The sequence below is a fragment of the Macaca mulatta genome, chromosome 20, assembly GCF_049350105.2.
Source record: "Macaca mulatta isolate MMU2019108-1 chromosome 20, T2T-MMU8v2.0, whole genome shotgun sequence".
Taxonomy (NCBI): domain Eukaryota; kingdom Metazoa; phylum Chordata; class Mammalia; order Primates; family Cercopithecidae; genus Macaca; species Macaca mulatta.
Window position 1 is genome coordinate 9,889,190 of NC_133425.1, and position 16,486 is coordinate 9,905,675.

Sequence of the window (16,486 nt, forward strand, 5' to 3'; positions counted from 1 at the left end):
ATGTGCTAATGCACGGAACAGCCCCCACGACACAAAAGGATCAGCCCAAAATGTGAGTCGCACCGAGGCAGAGAAATCCTGACTTGGAAGAAGAAAGCCGAGTACTTTAGGGAAGAACACATGGGTCTCGGCTGAACCTGTAGTGCAGAGCATGCAGGAGAGTGACCTCGTCCTGCCCCTCTGGGAGCAAGAAGAAAACCTACGCATGTATGTTATTACACATCTTCAAAGAACCTAAAAGGCAGAAGTGATGCCTGTTTTACATATGAGAAATCCAAAATTCAGAGAGGTTAAGCAACTTGCCCAACATCACACAGCCACCCAGGGCAGAGTCAGGTTTAGAGCTCATGTCCACCCATGTCCATCTGACTCCCGAGCCTTTGCTCTTCCTACGTTCCCACTGTGTAGTCCCTAGACCAGTAGCAGCATCTGTGGCATCACCTGGATGCTGGTTAGAAATGCAATATCAGGCTAAGTGTATTGGCTCGCTCCTGCAATCCCAGTAATTTGGGAGGCCAAGCCAAGAGGATCAGTTGAGGCCAGGAGTTCGACCAGACTGGATAACACAGCAAGACTCCATCTCTACTAAAAATTAAACAGCCAATTAGCCTGGCGTGGTGGTGTGTACCTGCGATTTCAGCTACTTGGGAGGCCAAGCCAGGAGAATCATTTGAACCCAGGAGGCGAAGATTGCAGTGAGCCAAGATCATGCCACTGCCCTCCAGCCTGGATAACAGAGCGAGCCTCTGTCTCAAAAAAAAAAAATTAGGCCGGGCGCGGTGGCTCAAGCCTGTAATCCCAGCACTTTGGGAGGCCGAGACAGGCGGATCACGAGGTCAGGAGATCGAGACCATCCTGGGTAACACAGTGAAACCCCCGTCTCTACTAAAAATACAAAAACTTAGCCGGGCGAGGTGGCAGGCGCCTGTAGTCCCAGCTACTCGGGAGGCTGAGGCAGGAGAATGGTGTGAACCCGGGAGGCGGAGCTTGCAGTGAGCTGAGATCCGGCCACTGCACTCCAGCCTGGGTGACAGAGCAAGACTCCATCTCAAAAAAAAAAAAAATTAACCAGGCAAGAGTCCAGGCGTGGTGGCTCACACCTCTCATCCCAGCACTTTGGGAGGCCAAGGCAGGTGGATCACCTGAAGTCAGGAGTTTGAGACCAGCCTGGCCAACATGGTGAAACCCTGCCTCTACTAAAAATACAAAATTAGCCGGGTGTGGCAGCTCATGCCTGTAATCCCAGCTACTTGGGAGGCTAAGGCAGGAGAATCACTTGAACCCGGGAGGCAGAGGTTGCAGGAGCCGAGATCACGCCATTGCACTCCAGCCTGGGCAAAAAGAGCAAAACTCTGTCTCAAAAAAAAAAATAAAGCCGGGCGTAGTGGCTCACACCTGTAGTCCCAGCTGCTTGGGAGGCAAGGGGAAAGGATTGCTTGAGCCTAAGAACTTCAGGCTGCAGTGAGCCATGACTGCACCATTGCACTCTGGCCTGGGCAACAGAGAGAGATCCTATCTCCAAAAAAGAAAAAAAGTATCAGGCCTCAGCTCAGGACCTGATTCTGAATCTGCATCTCGACAAGACACCAGGTGATTTGTGTGCACAGTAGTTGAAGCTCTGGGGCCTACCGCATAGCCCTCAACCTATTGCTGTTTTCTAAAATGCCTGCACACACTCCTTTCCTGACAAACTTGCCATCATGGAGCAGAGTTGCAGATCACAACGGGGAATATTGATAATGAGTCTTCAAATCAGAACCCCACTAGACGGAGCCACCAGCTGGCAATACGTCAGCACTAACGGTGACAATTTCCTAGCACTCCTGGGGACAAGCCCATAAATGTAATTGGCACCAAGCAATAGAGTTGTCACGGCTTTCACCTGCCGTATTAGGGCAAACTGCTTTTATGTCTAAACCACTCGGCCTGAAAGCTTCCTCTAAGTAGAGCCTGGAATTAATCTTGCTCCACTGTAATTCAGAGTATCATCAGATTTTCATTTCCCAGAGTGCAAGCGTGCCCCCATTGCCATGTTTTATGGCCTTGTTTGCGCCTCTACAAGTGTTTGTTTGGCAGCGATACTTCAGAATCACCAAACCATGGGGATGTTCTGCTAGGTAATTAGCCCAGGCCAGTGGACTCAATTTTTTTTTTTTTTTTTTTTTTGACACATTCTAACATTTTCAGAAAAATATATGGCGCGAGGAGGGGACTTGGCTGTTCAGCTGCAGCCTGCTTGGGAAAGAACTGTTAAAACCAACAAGGCCAGCACGGTGGCTCACACCTGTAATCCCAGCCTTTGGGAGGCCGAGGTGGGCCGATCACTTGAGGTCAGGAATTTGAGACCAGCCTGGCCAACATGGTGAAACCCTGTCTCTACTAAAAATGCAACAATTAGCTGGGCACAGTGGTACGCCCCTGTAGTCTCAGCTAATTGGGAGGCTGAGACAGGAGAATCGCTTGAACCTGGGAGGTGGAGGAGGTTGCAGTGAGCCAAGATCGCACCACTGCACTCCAGCCTGGGCAACAGACTGAGGGAGAAAAAAAAAAACTTGGTACGATAATTATCCATCCTTCACCAGATCATGAGTTCCGGGATGACAGGGCTGGCATCATATTCATTGCCCAGCCTGACCCTCTCAGCCATTCTGCAAATAACTACCAAGCACTTTCCATATGCTGGATATTTGTAAGGTATTGGGGAGGCAGCAGGGAGCCAGGCATTCCACCTGTCTGCCCTCAAAGAGCCTACATTCTAGAGGAGGCAACCTGCAATAAACAAATGCAAAATATAATGTCAGGTAGTGTAAAGAACCACAGTCCAAAAGCTAGAAGTGAGGCAAAAAGGTGGCTGTGTGCTACAGCCCTTAGGACAGTGCAGCACTTGTGAACACAGTTGATTAGGGTGCAAGGATTTTTTTTTTCTTTTTTTTTTTTTTTTGGTTTTTTGTTTTTGTTTTTTGGGGGGTTTTTTTGTTTTTGTTTTTGTTTTTTAAGACAGCGTCTTACCTTGTTACCCAGGCTGTGGAGTGCAGTGGCGTGATCTTGGCTCACTGCAGCCTTGACCTCCTGGGCTCAAGCGATCCTCCCACCTCAGCCCCCCAGGTAGCTGGGATTACAGGCACATGACACCATACCTAGCCAACTTTTTGGTATTTTTTTTGTAGAGACAGGGTCTCACTATGTTGCCCAGGCTGGTCTCGAACTCCTGAGCACAAGCCATCCTCCCACCTCAGCCTCCCAAAGTGCTAGGATTATAAGTGTGAGCCACCACACCTGGCCACATTTTTCATTTCTATCGAACTGAAACCATGTGATGCTATTCTTTTCTATCTAGTAGGAAGATCACCCCCAGGGGTACAGTGATTTTGCCCTGTAGCACATTAACCGACTTTACATGTAACATGGCTTGTTTGTTTGTTTGTTTGTTTTGAGATGGAGTCTCGCTCTGTTGCCCAGGCTGGAGTGCATTGGCACTATCTTGGCTCACTGCAACCTCTGCCATCTGGATTCAAGCAATTCTCGTGCCTCAGCCTCCTGAGCTGGGACTACAAGCTCACACCACCACACCTGGCTAATTTTTGTTTTTTTAGTAGAGATGGAGTTTCACCATGTTGGCCAGGCTGGTCTCAAACTCCAGACCTCAAGTGATCCACCTGCCTCGGCCTCCCAAAGTGCTGGGATTACAGGTGTGACCCACCGCACCCAGCATAATATGGCAATTTTATCTCCTCATTTTTCCTACTTCCTAGAAGAATCCCAGTTTTTCGAATTCTCGTTGGAGCCAGCTTTGTCATTCTGCCTAGGCCCTCATTAGTAAAGTAAATATGAATTTTAATACATAGTCACTATTGACTTTAAGGTAATTATGTTTTAATGGTTTGAAAATTATAGCCTTGGCAGTGTTGGTAAGTACTAGAAAGAACAATAGAGCCATCGGGGGCTGGAAGAGCATGAATGAGGTCAGTAGCTGCTTCAGGTGGAGTGACTGGGCCAGCAAGTGGGCAAGTCGTGGAGGAGGAGAAGGAAGAGCTGTGCTGAGTGGCTGAGCAGATGAGTGAATGGAAACCCAGAGCTACCAGGGCTCTGGACTCTGGCCCAACCAGTGGGGAAGACAGGTGCAGAGTTTGGTCTTGGCTTCAAGTCTCCCAAAGAGTCTGGAGGTCACGTTCTCCTCACCCAAGTTCCACGGCTTGAGGGGAGCAGGGTCCTCAGGCACCTTGCGTCCCTGCTGGCCCCCCGGCAGGATTCTCACCACAAGGTGGTGCCCCAGCCTCATGAATCCAGGGCCAGATGTGCCAGAAAGGAATCTAAGGTAACCATCAGTCCTGGCAGCCATGCCAAAGTGTGGGTGACTTTCAGGGGACCCTAATTAACCTGCTATACAATATACAGCAGCACATGAGTTCTGACGGCCGCCAGTACCCAGCTAGCCCCAAACCCGAATTCAGACAAAATCCACCTTTATTAAGCCCTTACCATTGATCTCATTTATCTGCCCAACAACTTTGTACTCATTTTATTCTACTTTATTTTATCATTATTGTATTTTTGTAGAGACAGGGTCTCACTATATTGACCAGGATGATTTTGAACTCCTGGCCTCAAGCAATCCTTCCACTTCGGCCTCTCAAAATGCTGGAATTACAGGCTTGAGTCACTGTACCCAGCCTTCTGTACCCATTTTAGAGACAAGTAAGTTAAGGCTCGAATCTTTACAGAGGCTGTCCAAGGTCACAGGACTCATAAGTAGCAAGAATGGGCTGGGCATGGTGGCTCACACCTGTAATCCCAACCGTTTGAGAGACAGAGGTGGGAAGATCGCTTGAATCCAGGAGTTCAACACCAGCATGGACAACATACCAAGACTGTCTCTACGAAAAGAAAAACAATCAGCTGGGCATGGTGACAAGTTCCTGTAGTCCCAGCTACTCAGGAGGCCAAGGCAAGAGAATCGTTTGAACCCAAGAGTTTGAGGTTACAGTGAACTATAACCGCACCACTACACTCCAGCCTGGGCAATAGAGCGAGACTCTCTAAAGATAAAAATAGCAAAGAAGCAACAAGAGTGGGATCTAACACCAGTTCTGTCTTTCCATTGGAAACCCAGAGCTCTTTCCATGACCCCCTGCCCAGGGTGAGTATTGTTTGTCTGAAGGAATCCAGGAGCCCTGTGGATTGGAGCTTATGCTGTACCATTGTCTTGGGATGGATCGAAGGGTTTGACGTGCCAGGGCTGGGACACGATCACAGTCTTATTCTGCCTGCCTCAGGCTTCAGGAACCAACTGCTAATAGAGCCATGTGGGAGCATTCCTTGGGGGTGTTTCTGTGGAGCGTTTCTTCTAGACCAGGAAGGTGACAACCTTCACATTAGGAGGCATGGACTGGTGGTGGAGTTTCCAGCTTCAGAGCTCACCAAGAAACAGCGAGAAGCTGATGGTTTGGGTGCTGGAGACAGGGACAAAAGGAACAGAGCCTTCGTCCGGCACCTCTTTCCACTGGAGGTTCCTCAGAGGCGATAAAGCTTGATGGTTAGAACATGGCGCCTGGCATCTGAACTAAAACCAGCCCCAACACTCACCTCTCTGAGCCTCAGAATCCTGGTCTGTAAAATGCACACACTACTAGTACTTACTTCTCAAAGTTGGACTTGGTAACGTCTATCAAGCACCTAGCATATAACCAGGCAAGGGAGAAAGGTTCAAAAAATGTAGCCATTGCCAGGCGCAGTGGCTCACGCCTGTAACCCCAGCACTTTGGGAAGCTGAGGCAGGTGGATCACCTGAGGTCAGGAGCTCGAGACCAGCCTGGCCAAACATGGTGAAACCCCGTCTCTACTAAAAATACAAAATTTAGCAGGGTGTGGTGGCAAGCGCCTGTAATCAGCTACTTGGGAGGCTGAGGCGGGAGAAGCACTTGAACCTGGGAGGCAGAGGTTACGGTGAGCCAAGATTGTACCACTGCACTCCAGCCTGGGCGACAAGAGCAAAACTCTGTCTCAAAAAACAAAACAAAACAAACATTATCATCATCTCCCTATTATTATTAATCTCTGTTGCATTTCTATTAACTGTCTGTCTCGGGAGAGTGGAAACTCCCCAAGTAGGCGGCCTGCTCAACGTTAATGATGGTAAAACAGTCTCACTTGCCTTACCACTTCGCCTAAGTGTTACTTGACTGACAGGGTGGGTTATTTTAGGGAGAAAAAAAATCAGTCAAGCTCTCGAGTGCACCGTCCCTGAAAGGTTTCTATGACAACACATACCTGGATGTTCCAGGGGGAGGGTCACCTGGGGAAGAGTTCAGAGCTAAAATCAAGAGGCGGCCCCACCAGGGGGCTGAGGGAGGTCCTCCCGCCCCTCCTGTTTTTCTGCCTGCATTTTCCCAGCTCTGACTCTGTATCCCCTTTAAACCTCTTCATAGCCCTGTGGGGTAAGTACTATTATTCTTACATCCATTTTACAGATGAAGCAACTGAGGCTAGGAGAAATTAAAGCTTGCCCACAGTCAGTCTGCTAATCACACCTTGGATCATCTTAGACCTTTCTGGGTTTCATTTGTCAGATTAGAGGAGTTCTACTAGAGTGAGGTTTCTCAACCTCATCACTGCCAACGTGTTGGGCTCAGTAATCCCATGTCATAGGAGACTGTCCTGTGCATTTTAGAGCATTCAGCAGCCCCCTCGGCCTCCACCCACCAGATGCCAGGAGCACCTTCTCATCCCCCATCCCCCACCACAGTCATGACAACCAAAACTGTCTCAGATGTGGCCAGATGGCCCCAGTTAATAAGCATTGGGCTAGGCAATAATCTTTCCTCTCCTTATACTTGTGCATTCTAAGTTTTTTAATTTTTTTTTTTTTTTTTTAAGATGGAGTCTTGCTCTGTTTCCCAGGCTGAAGTGCAGTGGCGTGATCTCGGCCCACTGCATCCTCTGGTTCCTGGACTCAAGCGATTCTCCTGCCTCAGCCTCCCAAGTATCCGAGACCACAGGCATTTTCTATTTCTTTGCAAGTTCACCTGTCTGTTCACCTGCGCCACCATGCCCAGATAATTTTTGTATTTTTAGTAGAGACAGGGTTTCACCATGTTGGCCAGGCTGGTCTCAAACTCCTGACCTCAGGTGATCCACCCGTCTCAGCCTCCCAAAGTGTTGGGATTACAGGCGTGAACCACCACACCCGGCCTAAATTTTATTTATGTATTTATTTTTTTGAGATGGGGTCTTGCTCTGCCACCCAGCCTGGAGTACAGTGATGCTATCACGGCTCGCTGCAGCCTCAGCCTCTCAGACTCAAGCAGTGCTCCTGCCTTGGCCTCCCAAGTAGCTAGGACCTAGGCACACACCACCTCACCAGGCTAATTTATTTATTTTTTGTTTTTTTGTGAAGATGGGGTCCCTTATGTTGCCTGGGCTGGTGTCGAACTCCTGGGCTCAAGTGATCTTCCCACCTCAGCCTTCCAAAGTGCTGGGATGACAGGTGTGAGCCACCACGTGTGGTCCACTCTAAAGCTTTTTCCCAGGACCCATCTCACGTGATGCATGTGTGGTCATGTGACACTGAGGTCTTTCCTGCAAAGATCCTTATCCAGGGCCCTAGAGTAGCCCAGCGCCTGAGCCAGGTGCTCAGGAAGTCAGAATGAAAATCATCTCACCTGCTTCGTTGTCCGGCACATCTCGCTGTGTCACCCTGTTTTAAAGGCACAGAAACTGAGGGTCCCTGGGGACGAGGGACCCCCTAGGGGTCCCACAGCCTGTGATTGAGAAAGCTGAGTGGGAGCCCTGATGGGCCTGACTCTAGGGCAGAAGTTTCCACGGTAGCCTCTAAGGAGTTTAAGACCAGCATGGGCAACATGGTGAAACCCCGTATCTACTAAAAATACCAAAAAAAAAAAAAAAAAAAATTCACCAGGCATAGTGGTGCACATCTCTAGACCCAGCTGCTCAAGAGACTGAAGTGGGAGAATCACCTGAGTCAAGGAGATCGAGGCTGCAGTGAGCCAAGACCCAACTCCAGCCTGGGTGATGAGACTGAGGCCCTCTCTCAAAACAACAAAATAAAACAAAAATAGCTGAGGCTCAGAGGCAAATGCCTGAGAAGGAACGGTGGGCCTGATCTTGAACCTTCGTGACTCCAAGTCAGGAGCTGCCTCCAGGACCCAGCATACAGCCTGGCATCTTCCAGGCAAAGCCCCTCCCTCTGCTGCCTCCGAATTCAGCAGGAGAGTGAGCGTTTGCATATACTTCAGGTTTGAAAACTTCCAGGACTCCCAAGATTCATTTCACAAAGACTGTTCCCATAGGACAAGTATTTGAAACATCAGGTTAACAAGTACCCAGCTTGGACGAAGCCTGGATCTTCATAGCATGCTCAGTTTGTAAAAGAGGAAAACCCTACTCTGGGCTCTCATTTATTTCAGCTCCATTAAACACATCCTGAGCCCTGCTGTGTGCCAGATGCTGTGCTGAATACCTGGCACCAAAAGACCAATCGGGCCCAGGACTTCTCCCCAAGGAGCTTCCTGGCCAGGAAGAGGCACCCCTGGAATAGACCATTTAAGAGCCTGAGGCCTGCATGTAGCATTTAGTGAGCAGTTAAGTGTAGAAGTATACGTGAGTGAGGAAATGGATGAATACAGGAAGGTGTGAGTCAGCTAGTGAATTAATGACTGAATGAATTAATGAAGTTGACAAGTGCTATTACAGAAGTGAGCACAGACTATGGTGTGGGGAAAAGAAAGAGAGGTCAGACTGTGACTGTGTCTATATAGAAAGAAGTAGACATAAGAGACTCCATTTTGTTCTGTATTTGAGATGCTGTTAACCTGTGACCCTACCCCCAACCCTGTCCTTGCAGGAGACATGTGCTGTGGTGACTCAAGGTTTAACGGATTTGAGGCTGTGCAGGGTGTGCTTTGTTAAACAAGTGCCTGAGGCAGCTTGCTGGTTAAAGGTCATCACCGGCCGGCCTGAGCGGTGGCTCAAGCCTGTAATCCCAGCACTTTGGGAGGCCAAGACGGGCGGATCACGAGGTCAGGAGATCGAGACCATCCTGGCTAACCCGGTGAAACCCCGTCTCTACTAAAAAATACAAAAAACTAGCCGGGCGAAGTGGCGGGCGCCTGTAGTCCCAGCTACTCAGGAGGCTGAGGCAGGAGAATGGCGTAAACCCGAGCTTGCAGTGAGCTGAGATCCGGCCATCACCATTCTCTTAATCTCAAGTAACCAGGGACACATACACTGCCAAAGGTCACAGGGACCTCTGCCTAGGAAAGCTAGGTATTGTCCAAGGTTTCTCCCCATGTGATAGTCTGAAATATGGCCTCGTGGGAAGGGAAAGACCTAATCATCCCCCAGCCTGACACCTGTGAAGGATCTGTGCTGAGGAGGACTAGCATAAGAGGAAAGAAGGCCTCTTGGCAGTTGAGATAGAGAAAAGCATCTGTCTCCTGCCCATCCCTGGGCAATGGAATGTCTCAGTGTAAAACCTGATTGTATGTTCTATTTACTGAGATGGGAGAAAACCGCCTTAGGGCTGAAGGTGGGATGTGCTATGCTGCTCTTTATGCACTAAAAAGGTTTATGGAGATGTTTGCATATGCATATCAAGGCACAGCACTTTTCCTTAAACTTGTTCATGTCACAGAGATCTTTATTCATATGTCTTACTGCTGACCTTCTCCCTACGATGATCCTATTATCCTGCCACTTCCCCTTTTCCAAGATGGTCAAGATAATGATCAATAAATACTGAGGAAACTCAGAGACGGGTGCCGGAGTGGGTCCTCTGTATGCTGAGCGCTGGTCCCTGGACCCACTTTTTCTTTCTCTATACTTTGTGTCTCATTTCTTTTCTCAAGTCTCTCGTTCCACCTAACGAGAAACGTCCACAAGTGTGGAGGGACAGGTCACCCCTTCACTATGATAGCCCAGCAGAGGCATTTAGAACATTAGCTGTGGCCACAGGTGATGGTGCTGGAGGAGAAGCCAATATCTGTGCAGCATTTTCTATTTCTTTGCAAGTTCACCTGTCTCTGTCATCATCTGAGACTTACCCTGAGGGTGTTCCTTGGTCACCTGAGTCTGCTCAACCTGAAAGGGACAGGTGGCCAGAAGTGCTGGGGAGTTGACATCCTGAGCAAGCAGTTCTTGGCCAATGTCAGGGAGTAGTTGGTGTATAAATATCCCAGCTCCCTTGTTCCATGGTGGGATAGTCCTAAAGTGACTGTTCTGTGCCAGCTCCCAGTGTTCCCAAATGGAATGGAGCTCCAGTCACCCACAGTGATGATTTGCTAGATAACCCACCCTTTATTATCGACCCACCAATATCTCTTGGAATCATCCTGAGATCACCTCCCAAATAAAGCACTCAAATATTTGTCTCTGAGTCTATTTCTAGGAGAACCCAAACTACAAGAGTGATGATTATGAAAACGTTTATGGTCATAGCTAATATTTGTTGAGTGCTTACTACATGCCAACCACTCCACTGCCTGCTACGTGCTCTAAGGCACTTCTCCCACTTAACACTCATGAAATCGCTGAGACGCAGGCATTGTGATCATCATCCCCATTTTACAGATGGGACTGAGGTTCAGAACTGAAGTCATCTATGTAAAGTCACATAATTCTTCATTGTCACAGTCAGAATATGAGCCCAACTCTCTTTAACTCCAGAGTTTGAGGATATAACCATTCTGCCATGCTTTTCTCCTGATTTTCTTTTCTTTCTTTCTTTCTTTTTTTTTTTTTTTTTTTGAGATGGAGTTTTGCTCTTGTTGCCTAGGCTGTAATACAATGGCACAATCTCAGCTCACTGCAACCTCTGCCTCCCAGATTCAAGCAACTCTCCTGCCTCCGCCTCCCTAGTAGCTGGGATTACAGGCACCTGCTACCATGCCCAGCTAATTTTTTTTTTTTTTTTTTTGTAGTTTTAGTAGAGACAGGGTTTCACTGTGTTGGCCAGGCTGGTCTCAAACTCCTGACCTCAGTTGATCCACCCACCTCAGCCTCCCAAAGTGCTGGGATTACAGGTGTGAGCCACTGCGCCCAAGTCTGTCTCCTGATTTTCATCTTCCATTGTCTGTAGGGAGGAAAGATGAGGATGAGAGGGAGAAAGGATGCCTGGGCTTGCTTTCTCAGTGGGGAGGAGTTCAATCTTAGTTCGGGTTTTCTTTTTTGTTTGTTTTCATCTTAATAAAATTAATAAAGTTGTTTTATTTATTTATTTTAAATTTTTATTTTCTTTATTATTTTATTATTTTATTTTAAGTTCTGGGATACATATGCAGAATGTGCAGGCTTGTTACTTAGGTACACATGTGCCATAGTGGTTTGCTGCACCTATCAACCCGTCATCTAAGTCTTAAGCCCCACATGCATTAGGTATTTGTCCTAATGCTCTCCCTCCCCTTGCCCCCCACCCCCCGACAGGCCCTGGTGTGTGATGTTTCCCTCCCTGTGTCCATGTATTCTCACTGTTCAACTCCCACTTATGAGTAAGAACACATGGTGTTTGGCTTTCTCTTCCTGTGTTAGTTTGCTGAGAATGATGGCTTCCAGTTTCATCCACGTCCCTGAAAAGGACATGGTCTCATTCTTTTTTATGGCTGCATAGTATTCCGTGGTATATATGTGCCACATTTTTTGAGTTTTCTCCTCCTCTGTGAAGTTTCAGCAGAGTTCCTGGACAGCGCCTCAGGGCCAAGAGCTCCCCAAGAGAGCGCTGAGATGTCCTCCCTCAGCATCCTGCTGTTCTTTTCATGCAGTGAAATTGATACGTATTGCCAGAACACCTACTGCATGCCAAGCACTGTCAGAAGTCAGGTCATCAAAGATCTCAGAAAAGACGTACATGTTTAGCTATTTTCTCCATCAGTCTCGATGAGGGAGCTACACTCCAACTGACCCTTGGAGATGCCACAGCCATGTATTGTCAAGAAGAATTGGGGTGAATAGGCAGGGCATCTCTAGCCACAGGAGGAAGGGACCCAGGATGTACTAAGCTCCTTCTGTATTCTTGGAACTATATACACATTAACTCAGGCAGGGTTTCTCAAGCTTGGCACCACTGACATATTGAGCATGAGAATTGACTGTTGTTCACTTTCTGCCTTTAGGAAGTCCTGCAGAGCATGGGGGTGGCAGTATGTCCCAGCTCCTCTGTCATTTCACTGTGTCTTGAGCCAGAAGGGGGACTGCACTGCCGCGCATCCTTTCGGCTGGCAGTGCTGATGGTCCCAGTCATCACAATGACAGTAGAACAAAGCCCTGACATGTGTGTTACATGTCAGATGCAGCAGCTGCCTGTTGGGCCTGGTTCACTTTCTCATGCTTTCCTCATATTACCTGAGGTGTTCAGAGGAGGAAAGCTGGAGGCAGCCCTTGGGTCTTCTAGGAGCCTAGCACAAGGGTCAAAATGCATGAGAACGAGCACAAGATAATCCCATAGAAGCCTTCCTCTTAGCATTCAGGCCTCAGATTAAATGTCACAGCCTTGCGGACAACTCCCTGAGCTTCATGGCTGGTGTACCCACCCTGATCCCGGGAACATCACCTTATTTTGCATTTCCTTAGAGCACTTGTTACCAGAAATTAGCTTCCTAGGCTGGGCACAGTGGCTCATGCCAGCACTTTGGGAGGCCAAGGTGGGAAGATCACTTGAGACCAGGAGTTCGAGACCAGCCTAGCCAACATGGCAAAACCCCATTTGTACTTAAAATACAAAAACTAGCTGGGCATGGTGGCACACGTCTGTAATCCCACCTTCTCAGGAGGCTGAGGCACAAGAATCGCTTGAACTGGGGAGGCAGAGGTTGCAGTGAGCCGAGATAGTGCCACTGCACTCCAGCCTGGGTGACAGAGCAAGACTCTGTCTCAAAAAGAAAGAAAAAAAAGAAAGAATGAAAGAGAGAGAAAAAGAGAAAGAGAGAGAGAAAGAAAGGAAGAAAGAAAAGAAAGGAAGGAAGGAAAGAAGGAAGGAAGGAAGGAAGGAAGGAGAAAAGAAAAGAAAAAAGAAAAGAGCTTTCTTAGTTACACATTCACCTTCTTATACACTTTCTCCCAGCTGCAGAATGGAAGCTCCGTGGGGGCAGGACCACAATCCCCAATGCCTAGAACAGTTTAGCACCTGGCACACAGTAGGTGCTAAGTGTGTATTTGATGACTGAACAAATTGATGGAAAAATTACTAAATGAATGAATGAGCTCTGGCCCACCTCTCACAATCAAGCAGATAGTCTGGTAAAACCAGTACAGCTACGTACAGCGCCAGTGGACACTGCCCACCAGGGACCAGGAGCAAACTTCCCTTACTTACCCCACCCAATGACCTACTATGGTACATACTTTTTTTCTTATTATGGTAAAATACACATTGCACAAAATTAGCCGGTTTTTTACCATTTTAGAGTGTAAAATTCAATGGCATTAAGTATAATCACAATGCTTTTTTGTTGCTGTTGTTTTTAAGATGGGGTCTTGCTCTGTCACCCAGGCTAGATGGAGTGCAATGGCACAATCTTGGCTCACTGCAACCTCTGCCTCCCAGGCTCAGGCAATCCTCCCACCTCTGCCTCTTAAGTAACTGAGACCACAGTCACACACCACCACAGCTGGTTAATTTTTGTATTTTTTGTAACAGTGGGGTTTTCCCAGGTTTCCCAGACTGATCTCAAATTCCTGGGCTCAAGTGATCTGGCAGCCTTGGCCTCCCAAAGTGCTAGGAATACAGGTGTGAGCCATTGCATCTCTCCCCCCTCCCATATTTTCTTCTAAGAATTTTATAGTGTTAGGTCTTATATTTATTTCGATCTTTGATCCATTGTTTAGTTTTTTATGTGGTGTGAGGTAAGGGTCTATCTTCATTCTTTTACATGTGAAAATGTCGTAGATACTTTATTCAATTTACAGATAAGAGCATAGAGACTGAGAGGAAGTAAATGACATGTCCAGAGTAACATAGCCATTGGGAGTTGGAACTAGAATTCAATATTAGGTCTGACTCCCAAGTTGATCCCCTTTCCACCACATCAAAATGCCCTTTATAGTTTTGGATAGATGATATCTCTTTATTATTTTGTGACCAGGGATGTGGAAATCACAGGCCTAGCCAATAAAATATGTGCTTTAATCTGGCTCTGGACAAGTTCTTCCTCCTCTCTGGGCCTCAGTCTCCTCTTCTGTACAATGGGCTGCTGATCTCTAAGAGTTTCCTGTGCAGGCCACTGGTACCCTTGGAGCCTCATTCACCATTGCCTTCGTTTTCATTTCTCCTCTCCAGAGTGCAGTGGGGGCCCTCCCAGCTAGAGCTGCTCTTCTGGAAGGAACTTATTGATAGGCACAGAGCATGGGTGAGTCTTCATCCCAGGCCTCAGCCAAACTCTGGGAAACATTCTGCATTCCCCAGCAGACACCTGCAACCCCAAGCAGCTCCATAGGAAAACTGCAGAACGGCAGAAAATGCAAGGGAAGCCAATGTGGAAAGGGCTTTTTCCACACGCTGACAGTTTTCTTCACAAGTATCACAATGAAGCTATTTGAGAATCAGCTTGCGAAGCACCTGGCTCTAAATAGCCTTCTCTCCCCGGTCCTTAAGTAGAGACAAAGCAGCTCCTTTCATCCCCTAGAAATGTTCTTTCCCAGGGCCTGACCTACAAATGGGTGCTCAATACCTAGTTGAATGAATGAATGAACAGATGAATGAAGATGGCTGCACACACCTCTTATTTCCCTTGATTGCCTTAGACTAGGACACGGCAGATTTTTCTGCAAAGGTCCAGAAGGTAAATATTGTTGGCTTTTCGGGCCACACAGTCTCTGTCACAACTACTCAGCTCTGCTGTTGTAGCTCACAGACAATGAATAAATAAATGGGCCTGGCTGTGTTCCCATAAAATTTTATTTATGCACAGTAAAATTTGAATTTTATATAGTTTCTATGTGTCACATAACATTATTATTCTTTTGAATTTTTTTTAACCATCTAATATGTAAAACCAATTCTTAGCTCATGGTCACAGGAAAACAGATGATGAACTACATTTGGTCTATGGGCTATAGTCTGTCAACCTTTGGCTTAGACTCTTAAAAAATATATATTTATAAATAGAAATGGGGTTTCACCATGTTGGCCAGACTGGTCTCGAACTCCTGGCCTCAAGTGATCCGCCTGCCTCATCCTCCCAGAGTACTGGCTCCAGGCCCTTTGGTTTAGAATATTCCTTTCTGTTTTTCATTTTAAATATTTTCTTCTTATTACCAGAGTAATATATATTCATTATAGAATAATTAGAAATTAGTGACATTGTAGAGTTTATCTTCTATTAAAAATAAACCAAAGGGGATAAAAAAATTACTGACATGGACATGCAAATAAAGTAATATTAGAATAATCCATAATTTCAATACACAAAAACAACCATTTCTCCTACTGAACATGTAGTTTTTCACTCAGCATTACTAGCTGGCTATATCAGTGCTTTTAATATGATAGCCACTAGCTTCCTGTTACTATTACACCATAAATTAAAATCAGATACAGGCTGGGTGTGGTGGTTCACACCTGTAATCCCGGCACTTTGGGAGGCCGACGCAGGCAGATCACTGGAGGCCAGAAGTTTGAGACCAGCCTGGCCAACATGACAAAACCCTGTCTCTACTAAAAATTAAAAAATTAAACAATTAGCCAGGTGTAGTGGCGCACGCTTGTAATCCCAACTATTCAGGAGGCTTAGGCAGGAGAATCACTTGAACCTGGGAGGCGGAGGTTGCAGCGAGCTGAGATCGCGCCACTGCACTCCAGCCCGGGTGACAGAGCAAGACTCCGTCTCTAAAAAAATAAATAAATAGATACAGTTAAAATACAGTTATTCGGTTGACTAGTCATTGCTTTTTTAAAAAATTGAAATTTATTTTTCTCTTTTCCTTTTTTACTTATTTTTTCCTTTTTTTTTTTTTTTTTTTTTGTAACATCTTGGATACCAAGTGATCAGTGATCAGGCTGAGTGGAGAGAACCAAGCTGAACTCTTTCTCTGCCTTTTAAGGTCTGTAATCTCCATCCATCCATTCATTCATTATGAGCACTTGGTCATCGCCTGTGGTCTTGATGAGCAGTTCTTTGTGTCTTTGATTTTGTCACTGAAAGATTGCATCCTCTTTCCAAATACCTCTAGAAAGCTGTGGGGGCTATCTGTCCGTCACAGCTGAGTATTACCTAGCTTCCACACAGCATTTTATACAATGGTAGAAAGGGACCTTCATCACATCTAGGGTCTCGTTTATACCCACGAAGGAGGTACAGTCTCTGTTGTCCCAATTTCAGGAAAGTGAGAATCAGGAGGCGCAGTGACCGGCTCCAGGTCATGCAGAAGGAACCCCCTCTGACTCCCAGTGCCCTGTTTGTCTTCCGGAGTGCTGGGGCCCGGCGGAGGAAAGTCGCTGGGAGCAAGAAGGGCTGGCAGGGCCCTGAGGGCCGAGATGGGG